Source organism: Sturnus vulgaris, chromosome 3 (assembly GCF_052056855.1).
Source record: "Sturnus vulgaris isolate bStuVul1 chromosome 3, bStuVul1.hap1, whole genome shotgun sequence".
Taxonomy (NCBI): domain Eukaryota; kingdom Metazoa; phylum Chordata; class Aves; order Passeriformes; family Sturnidae; genus Sturnus; species Sturnus vulgaris.
Genome location: NC_142245.1, coordinates 42,923,364 through 42,938,640, shown reverse-complemented (window position 1 = coordinate 42,938,640; position 15,277 = coordinate 42,923,364).

The following is a 15,277-nucleotide window of genomic DNA, read 5'->3' as shown; positions in this document are numbered from 1 at the left end:
TCTTGTCATAGCTACAGGCTGGCAGAGACCACAGCAAGCTGAAAAAACCAAAAAATCTGTCCTGTTAAAAGCAAGGAATTAATCTAAGAACTCTATGCCAGAAGTCTTTTGTATTTTCAGTTGCTCCAGCTGGTCACAACTTGTGCTGGAGATGTCACTGCAGTGTGCCATGGTGGGGTGTATTTGGCAAGTACATGTAAATGGAGGCTACTCAATGCACCTATTACATACATGGGGTGTCCCAGTGGCCAGATTGTAGCCTGCCAGCCTACAGGACAGGATACCATGGTGGCTACCATGTGATCAGTTATAGCAATAGTGACAACTATCTATCTTTGTCTTTTATGGCAGTGGAAGAGGAGGAACATTACCAGCAGGTCAAGGGATCTGATCGTCTCCCTCTCCTAAGCACTGGCCATGCCGTACCTGGAGTGTGGGGTTCAGGTTTGATCTGTCCAGTACAAAAGAGACACGAATATCCTGGAAGGAGGCTGGTGAAGGCTCACGAGTGTGGTTATGGATGTGGAGCATCTAATAGATGAGGAGAGGCTGAGAGAGTTGTGAGTGTTCAGCTTGGACAGAAGGCTTGGGGGTATCTCATCAATACATATAAATATCTGAGGGGGTAGTAAAGAAGATGGAGCCAGACTTTTCTCAGTGTGCCCAGTGACAGGACCAGAGGCAATGGGCACAGAGTGAATCACAGGAATTAGGGAACATTAGGGAACACTTTTTAGTATGAGGGTGGCTGAGCCCTGGAACAAGTTTCCCGGAGAAGTTGTAGAATCTGCAGAGTTAGAGACACTTAAAATAGGAGCAGACAGAGTCCTGCATGGGCATTGGATCAGATGATCTCCAGAGGTCCCTTCCCACCACAACCCCTTTCAGGGAAGTGACATTTCCTGGCATCAGAGCATCCATGCTGGTTTTAACTGAGGTCTCACGTGGCTGTAAAATCTGATGTTTATGAGAAATATTTTCCCGTATATAAGAGAACAGGTGTCATACTTAACAGAAATAATAAAAGACACTTTTAATAGACTCAGTTTGATTGTCACGTAGTTAAACATCCTTGTACCTTGAAGGAAGGCTCTGAAGTTCACCCTGTTGTGGATTTTATAGAGGTGTTACTGGGAAGCGGTTTTCAACCAGAATGCATAAAAGACTTTGAGATAAGACCGACATCTTTTGCCTCCATCTCACTCATCCAGAAAATCTTGTTACATATTTTGATCTGAAATTAGCAAACATCAAGGAATTTTATCTAAGTTAGCAGCTGTCATGTCTGTAGTCACTCCTGCATAACTTTAATTACTGCCTTATGTCTGTCTTATGCTACTGTACAGGAGAAATATGGAAAATTGTGTTCTTTACAACCAGCTGCTCTGAAACCACAGTACTGTTTACCCTCTTACTGGGATTGTACACTGAAAAGCCTGGTCCCTAAAAAGTGAGTTGAGGTCTCTCAACTGTCTGTATACTTTCTGAATGAATACTAGAGTCATGGAGAAAAGAGGTTATTTTGATGCATTTAAATACTCATGTATACACATTTTTAGTTGTCTAGAGTACCTATTTGGTCAAATCCATATGCAAGCCTGCAAGGAAATTACTTAAGAGGAACAGAAGAGAAATAAAGGTAGGATATTACAATTTATTGTGTAGATATGAAAATTATAGTAGAAATTATTTTGGAAGACTTGCAATTGCAGCAATTTTTCAGATGGCTCCTGGCTGTCCTAGGGAGCTGTTTCCAGACTGCAGGTAGGCTGATACATGCCAGGATCACAAACTCCAGGTAGCCTTGGCTGCTGGCTGTCATCCATCAGCTTCTGATCTGGCAGCACTTCACAGAGCCCTGGAGGGAGATCTCCCAGCATGAGCTAAGGGCAGCTGGAAGGATTTCTCACCATTTAGCAGTGATACACCCTGTGTCCCAGGCACTCAAGAAGAAGCTCTTAACAACCCAAGAGGAGTTTGGAAGAGGGAAATAAGTATATCTGGGAAGACAAGGCCTCAGTCCTTACAGTGCTGATGGAAAATGGAGCCTTGTTTTCCCTCCTGCAGCACTAGTCTCTCACCTAGCCATGGATCCTCATTCCAGCTAGTGTCTGCACCCTCTCCTTACCAGCCTCTGTCCATTTTAGTGTCTCCATCCCTTCCTACAGTTCCTGGCCCAATTTTTGCTCACAGAACTAATTCTTATTCTGTTTGACTATAAACTGCTATTTTCTAGGCAGATTGGGCCCAGCAGTTGTGATGTTTGGAGCACAGATGGGAGAAGTTTTCTTTCTCCATTCTTATTTCAAATGCTCAAGCTGCAGCCCTGGGAAAGATCTGTTCTGCCTCCAGATGAGCTTCCCTGGCTTGAGTTGGTGCAGTCAGTGGGTCTTTGGGGAATGTAAATGCTAAGACTGCAAAAATCTCTGCTAAGAATTAAATTGCTGCTTTGCTAAGAGGTAATCAACTTTGGGCAGCACTTTTATGGAAAAAACTGACAAACTACTTACCTCTTCATATTCTGCCTCCAGATCTGAAGTCTCTGCTCCAACACAGGGATAGTTAATCTTCTCAAATTCAAAATTTTAGGTTTTCTTATTTTTTTCCCCCTTAACATGGATAAAACAATTTTTCTAAATTCTTTCTCAGAAACTAGTCAGTTGTTCTAAAATGTCTTGAATATAAGAGCATATATTCTCTCCAAGATAAGCCAGACACACAGAACACACAAAATGTTTATCTCAGATTACTAAAGCTAGGCAGAGTTAAGATCAGGCAGAGGAAAGATTTGATGTAGAATGTAGAGAGGAACCTTAACATTAGACTGTGCTTTGAACAGAGACTGTGACAGTAATGCATAGTTAGGCAAGATCTAGGAGTGCCAAGTTCATCCTACACTGTTAAGAGCTGATTGTTTTTCTGCTTTTATAAAATAGTTAAGGATTGCTTGTTCTTCAGCAAGTGCTGACACTAAGCTGTGGAAACTCATCAGAGAAGCAGGAGGCCCCAAAGCCTCCAAAGCCATTGTACTTCCCCAAATAAGCTAACAGCCCAGAGCAGCTCTCTGCAGAGCCAGGCAATGGTGCAAGACTGATGTGTTATGAGAATCAGGCAAACGTGGTATCAGAGGTCACAGTGTGTACACTCTGTTTGCAAAGGGACTGTCCTTGATCAGGGCACACCATCCTCATGCCTCAGACCTGCAGCTATGGAGACCAGGCCAGGAATATTCTCTCTGTCTGAGGTCTGCACCTCTCAAGGGCACAAAGAGCAAGTATGTCCCCAGCCTGAGGACGTTGCTATACCACCAGCATGCTGGAGCATGGCTTAGGATTTAGTTGTATCTGGAGCCATTCAACACTTTGGTACCACAGCAGGAAGAGTTTAGGAGCTCAGCATGAGGGCAGTGGGACTACATGTGCTCAAGTCATCCCCAGTATGTATAACGTGTGTGGGATGATGAACATGGTGAAATGATCTCATCCTCTTGAACTATATCCAGAACTGCAAGGCAAAGCACTTCAAGCCATATGATATTTTATCCTGGCTGCTGATTTACCAGCCAGCACAGAAGTTCACTGAGTGATTTATTAAAAAAATGTTGCCTGCATGGAGTAAGGGAAGATAGACAAAAATATATGAAATATGTCCTGTGTTTGTTTGTTCCTTAAGCATCATAATGCGCAGGCACTCACAAAAGCTGGCTATGGTAACATGTTGAAAAGAATTGTTTCAAACAGCTGATAACAAGAATGTAACTCAGGCAACTTTTCTTAGGGGAAAAAAATGAAAGGAAGGAAAGAAAATATTTTATCTGTTAGTCTGTGGGTTTACTGTTAATCTGTGGATTTTATACTTTGACAGTGTCTGGCCATCAGCTTCAAGCAAGAACATAGAGAATTGTGGATGTATGCAAATGCCAACTATTTTGTTTTTAAGGACATAGTTGCTTCTTTCTATCCACATGTTTGTGTTTGTAGATGTGCTGTGGGCAGTGGCTGTGCTTGCTAGGGAAGGCAGGGACTAGAGGGAGTGAGAGGAAAGGAGTCTGAGCCCTCACAGCTGTAGCATGAGCTGTGTTTTGCTGGCAGGTTTGGGAAATGATCTAAGCCCATCAGATAAAGAGTTGTCTCATTCTTGAGCCACCCTCTGATGACACCACGAAAGCCCCAGAATTTCCCTGTTTGTACCACTTTTATGGCTAGTATGGTCTCATAAATCTCCGTGGCCAGGTCATCCAGGATGCTGGGCCTGGGGACATCATGGGGCATTCCTGGCTCCCAGAATGCAAACACTGTCCCTGAGAAAACAGCTTTGCTGTTTTGCTGCAATCTTCTTTCCCAGGGAGAGCTAACCAGACTGCAAATAACAGGTATAAAGGAAAAGACATAACACTTCCCCAGGGAATAGTGAGGCACAGGGTGGGAGGAAGCAGTCTGCATAGAGAGGAGCCTAAGGACAGCTGCAGGTAAAGGAAAAATTGCTCAAAGACACTTTGGATGCCTCATCTCTAGAAGAAGTCAAGGCCAGGTGGGATGAGGCCCTGAGCAACCTGATTTAGTAGGTGGCATCTCTGCCTGTGTCAGGATGGTTTGGTCCCTTCCAACCCAAACCATTCTATTCTTCTGTGATGCCATTGCTTAGATACTAACAACAGCAGTTAAAAAAACGGAGTGAGAGTCTAACATACTAGATCTTTTGAAGTAATAAGAAGTAGATATGGTCTGTGGAGCAGAGAAGCTATAGCATAGAGCAGAATGAGGAGAAAGAGCCAGAACACCTTGGCAGGAGGAAATCCAGTGGGTATTTCTCCCTAGCTGACCATCCCCAGCTGCTAGAAATTTTCTTATTAATCCCTTTTATGATTACCAGTGACCTGGATTTTTTTTTAAAGCCATGATGAAACATGATGAAACAAGCTGGAGTTTCCCTCTGCAAAATTTTTAAAGGAAGAGGTTAATATGGCTCTGTGCCACAACTCACTGGTCTCCCAGTGTGCTCCAACATAGCATTGCTCAGCAAGAAAATGTAGTCCTTTCATGAGCACTGGCTGTTGCTGTATTGCTGCTATGTTGGAGTTACATATTTGATTTGGTCAAAGCATAATTTAGCATGCTTGGATTGTTCGTAGGATCTGCTATTGCAGAGCTGGCAGCTTCTCATGGGAATTTAGAGGGATAAGCATTTTGCATGATTGATCCCAGAGCTCCTAAACAAGTTAATCTATGGAGCATTGGTTGTAATATAGCCTACAGAATGCCACAGTGCTACATTGCTTAGGAGTGGCTGGTGCACATTGGGCAGAACTAACTCTCTGACAAAATTATTTTATCTGGAAAACATATCAAAGCAATCTGAACATCAGGAGTTATACACAACTCTGAAAAACTCATTTCAAGCTCTCTTGGAGCAACTCAGGGTTTATTCAGCTGAGTTCAAGTGTGGAAGAACAGCATTTGAGGTAAAAAGTACAAGCCGTTTGCATTTGCTTTGCCAATATGTGACTGTGGGGAGATCCTACACAGATGAACTGATTTGTGCAACAGAGAGTTTGCAAACAGGGGGCAAGTTTGGTATTTCAATGTCATGGATGACAACAGAACAGTGATGTAATAGTCAGTGCCAAAGAGCTCTGATCTGGAGCTCTGCTGTTGATGCGTAATATCCAGGTGGATTGTCAGGTGTGGCTGTAAACACAAACAACTCCCAGGGTCTCAAAAGCCTTACCTGCAATGAGTTCACTCCTGAGGGGACATCATAGGTCCCAGGGAAGGCAGAACACCTCTGACCACTCCTGCTTTGAAGTGCCATGGGAAACCTTGGCTATGTCTCACTGGGCAGTAAGTTCTGCTCCTTTGTATGTGACACACAGCCACTAGTTCCTTTCACCCAGGAAGGCTTCTAGCCCTTGTCTGGCCTTGAACTGATTCCTTGTTGCCACTCCACCTCAGGGCTGTCCCCACCCACTGCCATTGACCAAGGGCACGTTCTCCTAGGCAGGGTAGGGAAATATATAAATGTAGAATGACATCTATAATATCTTGCCTCCACCAAGGATGAAAGCCACTTCTAGAGAGTTACCCCACAGCTAGAAATGTACGTTTGGAAGAGACAGAGTTATGAGGAATGGACAATGAAGAAGAATTTTCTGCTCTTTGCCTCTCTAGGAAGTTAACATGTTACTCTGGAATAAGATGGAGTCTAAGGGCTCTTGAGACAGGAGAACTGGAGGGGAGATTGTCAGTAACAGTGATACTGAAAATTAGTCCAGTTAAGAACAGAACTGGAAGAGGCGAGTTCCAATCTGCTTTTGATAGAGCCCTTTTCTCTATATTTTAAATTTCTCTATTGCTTCAGGTGGATGTCTTGATGAACTGTTTGTGAGGTTGGCTAAAAAGCAACAAGAAGAAGCAATTCAAGGCAAGTAGCAAATGCCTGCTTTTAATACTGCTTTTCTACCAGCACACTAACCATGCTGCTGTCCTGACCTGAGGTCAGCAACAGGAACAGTCTGGTCCCAAACAAAGGCTTTTAGGCTTTTCTCTGCATGTGGGTCCTTTCATACTGCTGGTGGCATGTGGCCATCACCAAGAGCCCTGGGAGAACTACATGATGTAGGACAGTCAAGTTTGGGAGTGGGGGTACAGTTTACTTGTCTTCTCAGTCCCTGTTGCTGTGTATTCAGAGTTAACATGTGCTGCAGTCCTGAGACTGCAAATTCTGACAGCTGTAAAGCCCCACTGTATGACGAAGATATGCTGTTGACATGAGTGGTTTTAAAAGAAGAATAACTGAGAGCTGTTTTGAGAGCTGAATAATCTTTCTTATTTTTTCTTTATTTTATTTTTTTCTTTAATAGTCCTTTCAGTAGCAAAGGCAACCCCCAGCAAAGGCTGGCATCTCATTGTGTCAGGCATCATTCAAATCCGTATTAAAAGGTCGCTTCATTCCAAAGAATTTACAGTCTAAATAGGGCAGACAAAGCAAGGCAGGAAAGATGAAGTTACTGTATCTATACGAGAAAATGAAGTAGGAGAGGGCCTATTCTCCAGCCCTTCAGGCCAATGATGGTATGTTTTGTGTCCACATGGCTGAGCACTCCCCCATGGTGAGTGGAGAAGGGGGAGCTCTTCTGTCCAAGCTGCCTGCTGAGGCAGTCTCTGCTTCATGCTGTCCTCTGAACTGAGCATTGACATTGTCTGGGGGAAATCAAGTCAGCATGGGCCAAAGCCATGTGAAAGACTGTGTTAACAATTAAACAGTGTAGACAATTGTGAGCCAGTACTTGAGTCCTTGCCCTGGCCTTGTTTTAATTACCATTTTAATGAATTGATTTTTGACCAACATTTTGTGGGAAACCCATGACAAAGCCTGAAATCCAACCTATATCTACGGAGTCTTCCTCTGGAGCCCCATACATCATTCCTTCTCCCTCATTCATGAACTTTTTATATCTGTTCTGTGCTACATTAGAAACAAATCCTGCTGAGAATGTCGGTTGGATGTGGTCAGTAGCTGAGGATGTCTGTTGTATCCAACAGTATTATGAAAAAAGATACCCCAGTAAAAGGAGGATATAGAATCAACAAGTTGTTTAATTTGGTGGCTAGTTTTACCATTTTAGGAAAACAGGAGATACCTTAATGGAGTAAGACACCATGTCAAGGGAATATGTTCATTGACATCTGATTTCATTCGTTCAGACATCCTCTCTTTGGTCACCAACTTGGATATAACAACTCATCATGTATTTAGAGACCATCTGAAGCTAAAATTTAAAAATCCAGTTTGAAATTATTTGTCTGTAAACTGAAACTTTGTCTCCCAGCTGTGTAGCTGAGATTGTGTTTGTTTTTTTTCATAGCCTCTTGAACAAACTTGAAGAGTGAAGCAGAACAAGGACCAGATACAGACTGAAGTCTTTAGCCTCCGATTTTCATTTGCAGTTATTAAAGGGGGAATTATGTGAAACAGAAAATTCAAACATCGTTCTCCTTAAGAAAAGTCCTACAGGATCTTTCTTGGTGCCAGACCAGGCTGGGTATGAAGTTTTTTGTCCATCCTGAGGGAAGGTCACAGTAATTCAGAAGTTCAAGGCAATCTAGTTGCAGAAGGCAACAATGCCATCAGCAGATTTCCTATCATGCAGGGCACACTGGGAAATGTTGCTCTTGGAAAGAGCCATGTATCCTTCTTGCTGCCTTTGAAACATCAAGGCAAGCTCAGAAAAATATGGCAAAGTGACTCTGGTGGTTTTGAGGTGTTTCACAGAAGGAGTAATCCTGTATTTCCTGTGTACATGGTCTGTGATTCTTCCTTGTCTTCTGTCAAGACATAAAAGGGAGCAGAAAAAGATTATTCCCTTCCCCTATTACACGTGTGTGAAAGGATCACTGGATGAAGACTCTTGCCTGTTTCCTGGAAGGTCAATAATGATGTGCCATTTCATGTGACTTTTCAAGACTTCTGGTCCATGAAATCTGCATTCTACACACGAAATGGAAAGGACTGTTTACTGCTAAGAGGAAACATTTATTTCATAGGTTCTGCAGTATTTATACAATTTCTAAACAGCAGTACAAGAGGATTCTGGGGTGAGGAACAAAGCAAACTACAAGACTTGTCTAAGACATGAAAGACGTAATCTTGTCTAAAATATGAAATATGTTGTTGAAGCAGGCAGTATTGGTTGGCCCAGACCAAGCATATGCATCCCCACAGAGAAAGAGTTGCCTTCAACTGGCTTTCTGTGTCAGCAGAGAAAGCTTTTGTAGACAGTGCTAAAACGTGTCCAGCAAGGTCCAAGAGCAAGAATAGGACCACCAGGTGCTAGAGGAGTAAGAGAGGACCCAGGGAAATAATTTACCAAAGCAGAAAGGCTCCCCCTTGTGAAGTGTCATGATAAGATCTCTTTGGTCCCCTCAGCACCTGGGTATTGCACATTGTCACGTGTTTGCAGGATAAGTGCATAAGGTACAAACATGCAATGAGTAATTGCTTCTAACTTGTGAAGAAAGCTGCATTTTCTAAATTTGTTAATCTCATTGGTTTCCAAACCCCACACCATATTATTTTAATTTGCTTCTAGTTTATTAATTATAATCTAGCATGCTAATTTTTCTCTCTGAACTGCAGAATAGCAGCTCCCAGACTGATGTCTCTAGCTAATATCACTGACTGCTACTCCTGCTGCTGTTGTTTCATCTGCACAGACTTTTCCAAATCACTAATCATTTCATCAGCATTCAAAAAAACATTAAAGATGTGCACGTATAATTTTTCCTGCATTTGTAAGAGGCAACAGTGGGGGTTACTCAAGGGAAAATCTTAAAATAAGGTCATTATTCAACTTCCACAGGCTGTTCTTTTCTTTCATCTGCAAGTTAATTTTCTAATACATTAATCGTTCATAGTAGAAAGTAGCAAGCAGACGGAAAACCAGTGGGATTGTTTCTTTAGTAAGTGGTAACATCACACTTGAAATTAATGAGGAGATCCAGATAAGTGACTTGAAAAATGTTTTTTTTTTTTCCTTTTGTTTATAAATGGAAATAAATTTCCTCCAGAAGAAAGGCTCAGTCAAGACAAGGACGCTCCGAAGGTGCCCCATGAAGGGGATCTCATGCTTATCTTTCATGAGTGTGTATTCTGAAGTTTATAGTTGTGTTTTGCTAATTCACACCCTGAACCTATATAGTTCACACGCACACTCACACACACACACACACACACATTTACTTTGTACGATGTTTTCGCTAGCATCAACCCTGCATTTATATGCGCATCTGCAGACTATGTGCTACAATGCTGCCTTTAGAGCAATGTCAAATTTACTGCTCTAGCATGGAGAACACAAAAGAGCAGGAGTTGTACCCGCGGTGCTGAGAGACATGACCCCGTCACATGCTGGACGTGACCTCATGCTGGAAAGACACCTGCCTGGATAGATGTTGCAGGCTCCGGTTCATGACACTGTAGGGGAGCATGGCCAGCCTGGGGCACTTTGCTCCCACATGAAGTCTTTATGTCTCTGGCAAATGAACCATTTCACAAAAGCCCAAGGTACTCAGCCTCTGTCTGAACCCCACTCCGTGCCAGGGAATTGATGGGGTAAATGTCATCCTTTTACACCAAGCTAGAAGAAAGGTGATCATGCGCACAGTGGGAGACACGATGCATTCCTTGGTCTGAGGTTGTCTCATAACATGAACCAGCACTTCAATGTCTGCCAGAGTCTATTTTTAACAGAAACGCTCCTCTGTTGCTTTAGTTACCACTATGGGGCTATGCACCGAGCTTTTTCTACAGGCAAAACCTGGAAGGGGACTGCAAAAGACTTGTGGCAACGCCAAGGGCAGAGTCTCAGTTCATTGCCTGTGACATGAAGTGAGCTCTCTGATGGAGAATATCAACCACATCGAATCCTCTGAGGCACTTCTGCCCTTCCTGTCTCCATGGGGAGCTAAAAACATCCCTGTGCCTGTGGCTCTCTGAGCCTCAGGGTGAACCTTCCTTGCCCCCCTCTTCTCTTCACAGGAGTGGAAGGCATTCCCACTGCCAAGGTGACCCTCACATGTGTCCAGCTGGGCAGCTGCATCCTTCAGGAATGCTGTAACAATATCATTTACAAATTGCTTGTGGGTCATAAGCTGAGGAAATTTTAAAATACTCTCATAGCCATTTCGGTTTATTTGTTGTCCCAGTTGTTCTCTTGTGGATTCAAGCAAGGAGCATAAGAGATGGGTATATTTTCTTCCTTGCTTCTTTTTGTATGTGGAACTAAATTAGATCTCTGTGCTGCTACTGGGCTATAAAAGGGGCTCCAATGCAGGCAGGGCAGGTGATTCAAAACAAAAGGCCTTGATTGAAGTGGTTACAATACACAGAACCACTAATGTTATTCTGGGCCATTCACTGTGGTTTATAGCATTGTACAACAACAAACAAAGATGAAACTCACTGTGCTTACTGACTCAATAAATTTTTCTTCAATTAATTTTGTCTCACTCATTTAAAGAATTTTAAAGGTTTGGACTGTTTTGTGACTTCCCCCCCTTCCCCACCCCCCAGACCATTTTCCTGTCCCCAAAGCCCTTTTTATCAAAGATATCTTTGTAAATAACCTCTTTTTCTTCCTGTGCACTGGGCTGTCCTGCCAAATTAGCTGTGCTGCCATGGAGACGTGGCATCAGCAATCCTTGTTCTTTTTCTGTAGGATTTCACTAGGCCCTTGTCTCAGGCCTTGACTAAATTAGAAAAAATAATGAGATATTGAATGTAAATGTTATACTCTTAGCGTTGTTGGTAATGGTGCTGTAAGTGTTGTAATATTTCACCATGCCACGTCTTAGTTTTTTGTTGAATACATGTGTCTGTTGGGTTTTGGTTTATCCTAGGATTCAAGCAGGATATCAATACCCTTATTTAGCAAATAAGCTGGTTAGAGAGATAGTAATCTACATATGTGTAAACAGTGAAGAAGATAGATAAGCCTTTAAGAAATTATGCAATTTTTTTTTCTTGCTTGGCCTCTCTGTAAAACATGCTTCAATACTCAGTGACATAATAAAGGCCATTTATTTACAAAATGGACAAAACAACATCTCTGTTCTACCTTTGGCTGGAAATGACACTTCTGTAAAACTTGCTGCACATACCACATGAGATACATCCCATTACTCATCCATATTTCTTGCATCCTGTGTTCAGTCAATCTTACAGTCCTACATTGTCTCAGGAGAGCAAGTAAAGGGTTATTTCTGCAGGAAAACTTCAGACTTTGACATTTCCTGATGGAAAAAGGCAACTCAAAACCAACTCTGCCAAGAATTTCCCTGTCAGCTCCAAAAGGGAGCTTTATGAGACAATTAAAAATGTTTCTATAAATACGTTTGCAACAAAAGGAGGGTTTAAAGAATCTCTATTCTTTATTGGATTTGAAAGGAAACATAGTGACAAAGGATGAGGAAAAGCCTGAGGTACTTAATGTCTTCTTTGCCTCCAGGTGTAATACTAGGAGCAGCTGTTCTCCAGGTATTCCCACTCCTGAGCTGGAAGACATGGATGGGCAGCAGAATGGAGTCCTATATTCCGGGGAAAAATGATCAGCAACCTGCTACACCATTTAGGCACATAGAGGTCTATGGGACCAGAAGGGATCCACCCAAGGATTCTGAGGAACCTGACCAAGTTGCCCACCAAGCCACTTTTCATCATTTCCCAGCAGTCCTGACTCACCAGGGAGGTCTCAGTTGACTGGAAGTCAGCAAATGTGATGCTCATCTCCAAGAAGGACCAGAAGGAGGATCTGGGGAACTACAACACAGTCAGCTTGACCTTGGTGCCCAGGAAGGTTGTGGAGCAGATGTCTTGAGGGCCATCATGTGGCATGTTCATGACAACCAGGGGATCCAGCCCAGCCAACATGAGTTTATGAAAGGTGGGTGCTGCTTAACCAACTTGATGCACTTCTGTGACAAGGTGATCTGCCTGGTGGAGGAGGGAAAGGCTGAGGATGTTGTTTACCTAGGCTTTGGTAAAGCCTTTGACCCCATTCCCCACAGCATTATCCTGGAGAAACTGGCTATTCATGGCTTGGACAGGTGCATTGTTTGCTGGGTTAAAAACTGGCCAGAGAGTTGGGCCCAGAGAATGGTAGTGAATGGAGTCAAATCGACCCGGAGGCTGGGCACTGCTTGTGTCCCTGTAGGCTCAGTAGTTGGGCCAGTTCTGTTTGATACCTTCAGTGGTGATCTGGACAAGGGATTGGTTTACTGGTGGACTTGGCAGTACTTGGCTAGTGGTTGGACTCAATGTTTTGAAAGGTCTTTTCCAAACTAACATTATTATGATTCAGTGACTTATGGAGAGGAGTCAGATTTTCAAGTAGATTTATATTTCATCTCTGGAGCATGATTTTCTCAAGGTAAAACTTTAGCTGGGGGACAGAGCAAGTACTACAGAATGATTTCTGTCCATGGATTAATGTGAAGGCAGATGAGTGTCCTAGTCTAAAGTTACTCAGAGCTCCTTGTTAAATGATGTACTTTCTCCTCTGAAAAGATACATCAGTGACAAGACTAATAAGGAACCATAAACACCTGCCAGAGAGCTGACAAGTGTTTAAGTAGCAATCGAGTTAGATAATGAGATTTTTTTTCCCTGCGGTGTTTTCATTCCCCCAGGGATAACTCAGGGGAGTTTTTGAATGAACTAATGTGAGCAAAAAAGGCAGAGCTGCATTTTGAAGCTTCAGTTTTCCAGGAATACTTTTTTGCATTGCAGAGTCAGTTTCCTGTTCCTTCTCAAAAGATGCCAGATCAATGGCTTTTTAGCAGAAATAAGCAATAGAAAATGAACAAAAAAATTCCCTAGGAAACTTCACCTCTCCTCCCCTCCCCACCGCTGACACTGTATTTGCAAAATAGGTCAACGTTCACATTGAAGCCATTGAGTTTGCACAGTCACTTCCCTTTATGAAGATGTCATCTTATGGTATTGACCCCTTCCACAGCAGATGGAAATTCCCTGAGCGCAGCTACCTGCACAACCCCTGAACTGCGGTGATCTCAGCTGGAGACAAGATGACTTTGTTATGCAAACCATCATTCTCACTGCTTACAAGAACAATATCTAGAGTCCAGAAAAGTAAAAGATAAGAAAGTCCCTTTGAATTTACTTCCTTGAGTGTTTTTTACAACATATTCTATGAGAAAAGATGATCTCTAGAGGAACTGTAATTTCTTCATGCAGTTCCTGGTCTGAGTGGCACAATTTACTGATGGACCCTCCGTGCACTGCTGTAGGGTATTATTTGAAAAAGTACCTAAAATGGTCATCAAAATGCCTAAAAGTGCATTTATCTTTGAATGTCTGACAGACTTAAATGTACTGACTGGATTCTAGAATAAAGCTGGTGAGCATTAGCTGAAATCGGTGGTCTAGCACTAATGTTGTGTTACCAATTTTAAAGCCACAAACTATCAGAAAGTTCCTAATACTGAAGAGAATTTTCTGTTCCAAGGTCTACTTTGCTGTTCATTCAGCTTCCCTGTGCCTCAATGGGTTCAGGATTCCCTGCTTCCTTCATGCAGCTCTAACCACAAGTGACTCAAGGTCAGCCTTTGGGGTTGGGCTGTAGACACAGACCAAGCTCCAGCTCACCCCGAGCCGTGGAGGAAAGGCTGTGTTGGCCTCTCTGCTGCTCAGTAGCAACATCTGCTGGCTGTCGAGGACCTGCTGTTAGGAAGTCCAGTTAGAGCCAACTGGCTTGGAAATTACTAAAAACACAGATTTTTCAACAATGAGATCTTGAGCTCCGTGTTGTTGGGAGGAAACAAGGTGCTAGAAGTAATTATGTGTTGGTTGTTCTGGGGTAAGTCGCTTTTGGAGCATAAAAGAGTCCAAGAGTGCTGCAACAGATGGGGAGGTTCCTCCAGCTGAGACTGCAAGAAGAATAAAATGTTCACTGCTTTTTGCTTGTCAGTTACATCCTTTGATGGAGCCACAGCTTGCAACTGTGACAAACTGTTAAAAGCAAAGAAGCAGTTTCCTTATTTTTAGAGGAAAGTATTTGTGAAGCAGGGGAGTGGCTCAGGGAATTTCCATCTGACTCCCTCCCTAGCATGGTCTCCCAGCTAGACCACGGCAGATTATTCCAGGAAAAATTCGGTTCCCTTGCCTGAATGGCTTTTCTTGTACTCACAACCCAGCATATCTGAGATATGGCACAACTCTTCAGGCTGTCACCACTGTGGCTGTGTCCTTCTGTCCCGAGACCCTGGTTTCAGGAAGCCCTTTTATTCTCAGCTGGTTAGTGCCTGTGAAATGGCAAGAGAGGAAAGCACAATGTGCATCCCTCATCTCCTTGCAGAAATCCCCAGCCAAATAAAAAAATCACACATGGGTATCCAAGACACTGTGAAATTAAACTGTGCATTCCTGCTGGTAAGTTATAGGACATCTGGAGATATCCTAGAAAAACTGAATATTAAATGTTTAATTGTAAGTTTCTTCTACCTTATGATGCTAGGTTGGAAACCCATGCATGGATGCATGATGTTACATGACACTAAGTAAGAAGTTATCAATTGTGTTACTGTTAATAGGACACAATTCTTATTCCCATTTTACATGGCCCAGTGGAAGAAGGAAGAACTGCCTTTCTTATGAAGTTGAAACAATTGTGAGCACCATCTTTCATACATAAAATTAAGGAATACCCTCAAAAAACCCCAAAGGCAATATTTTCAGGGACATTATAAGAAAGGCTATTCAT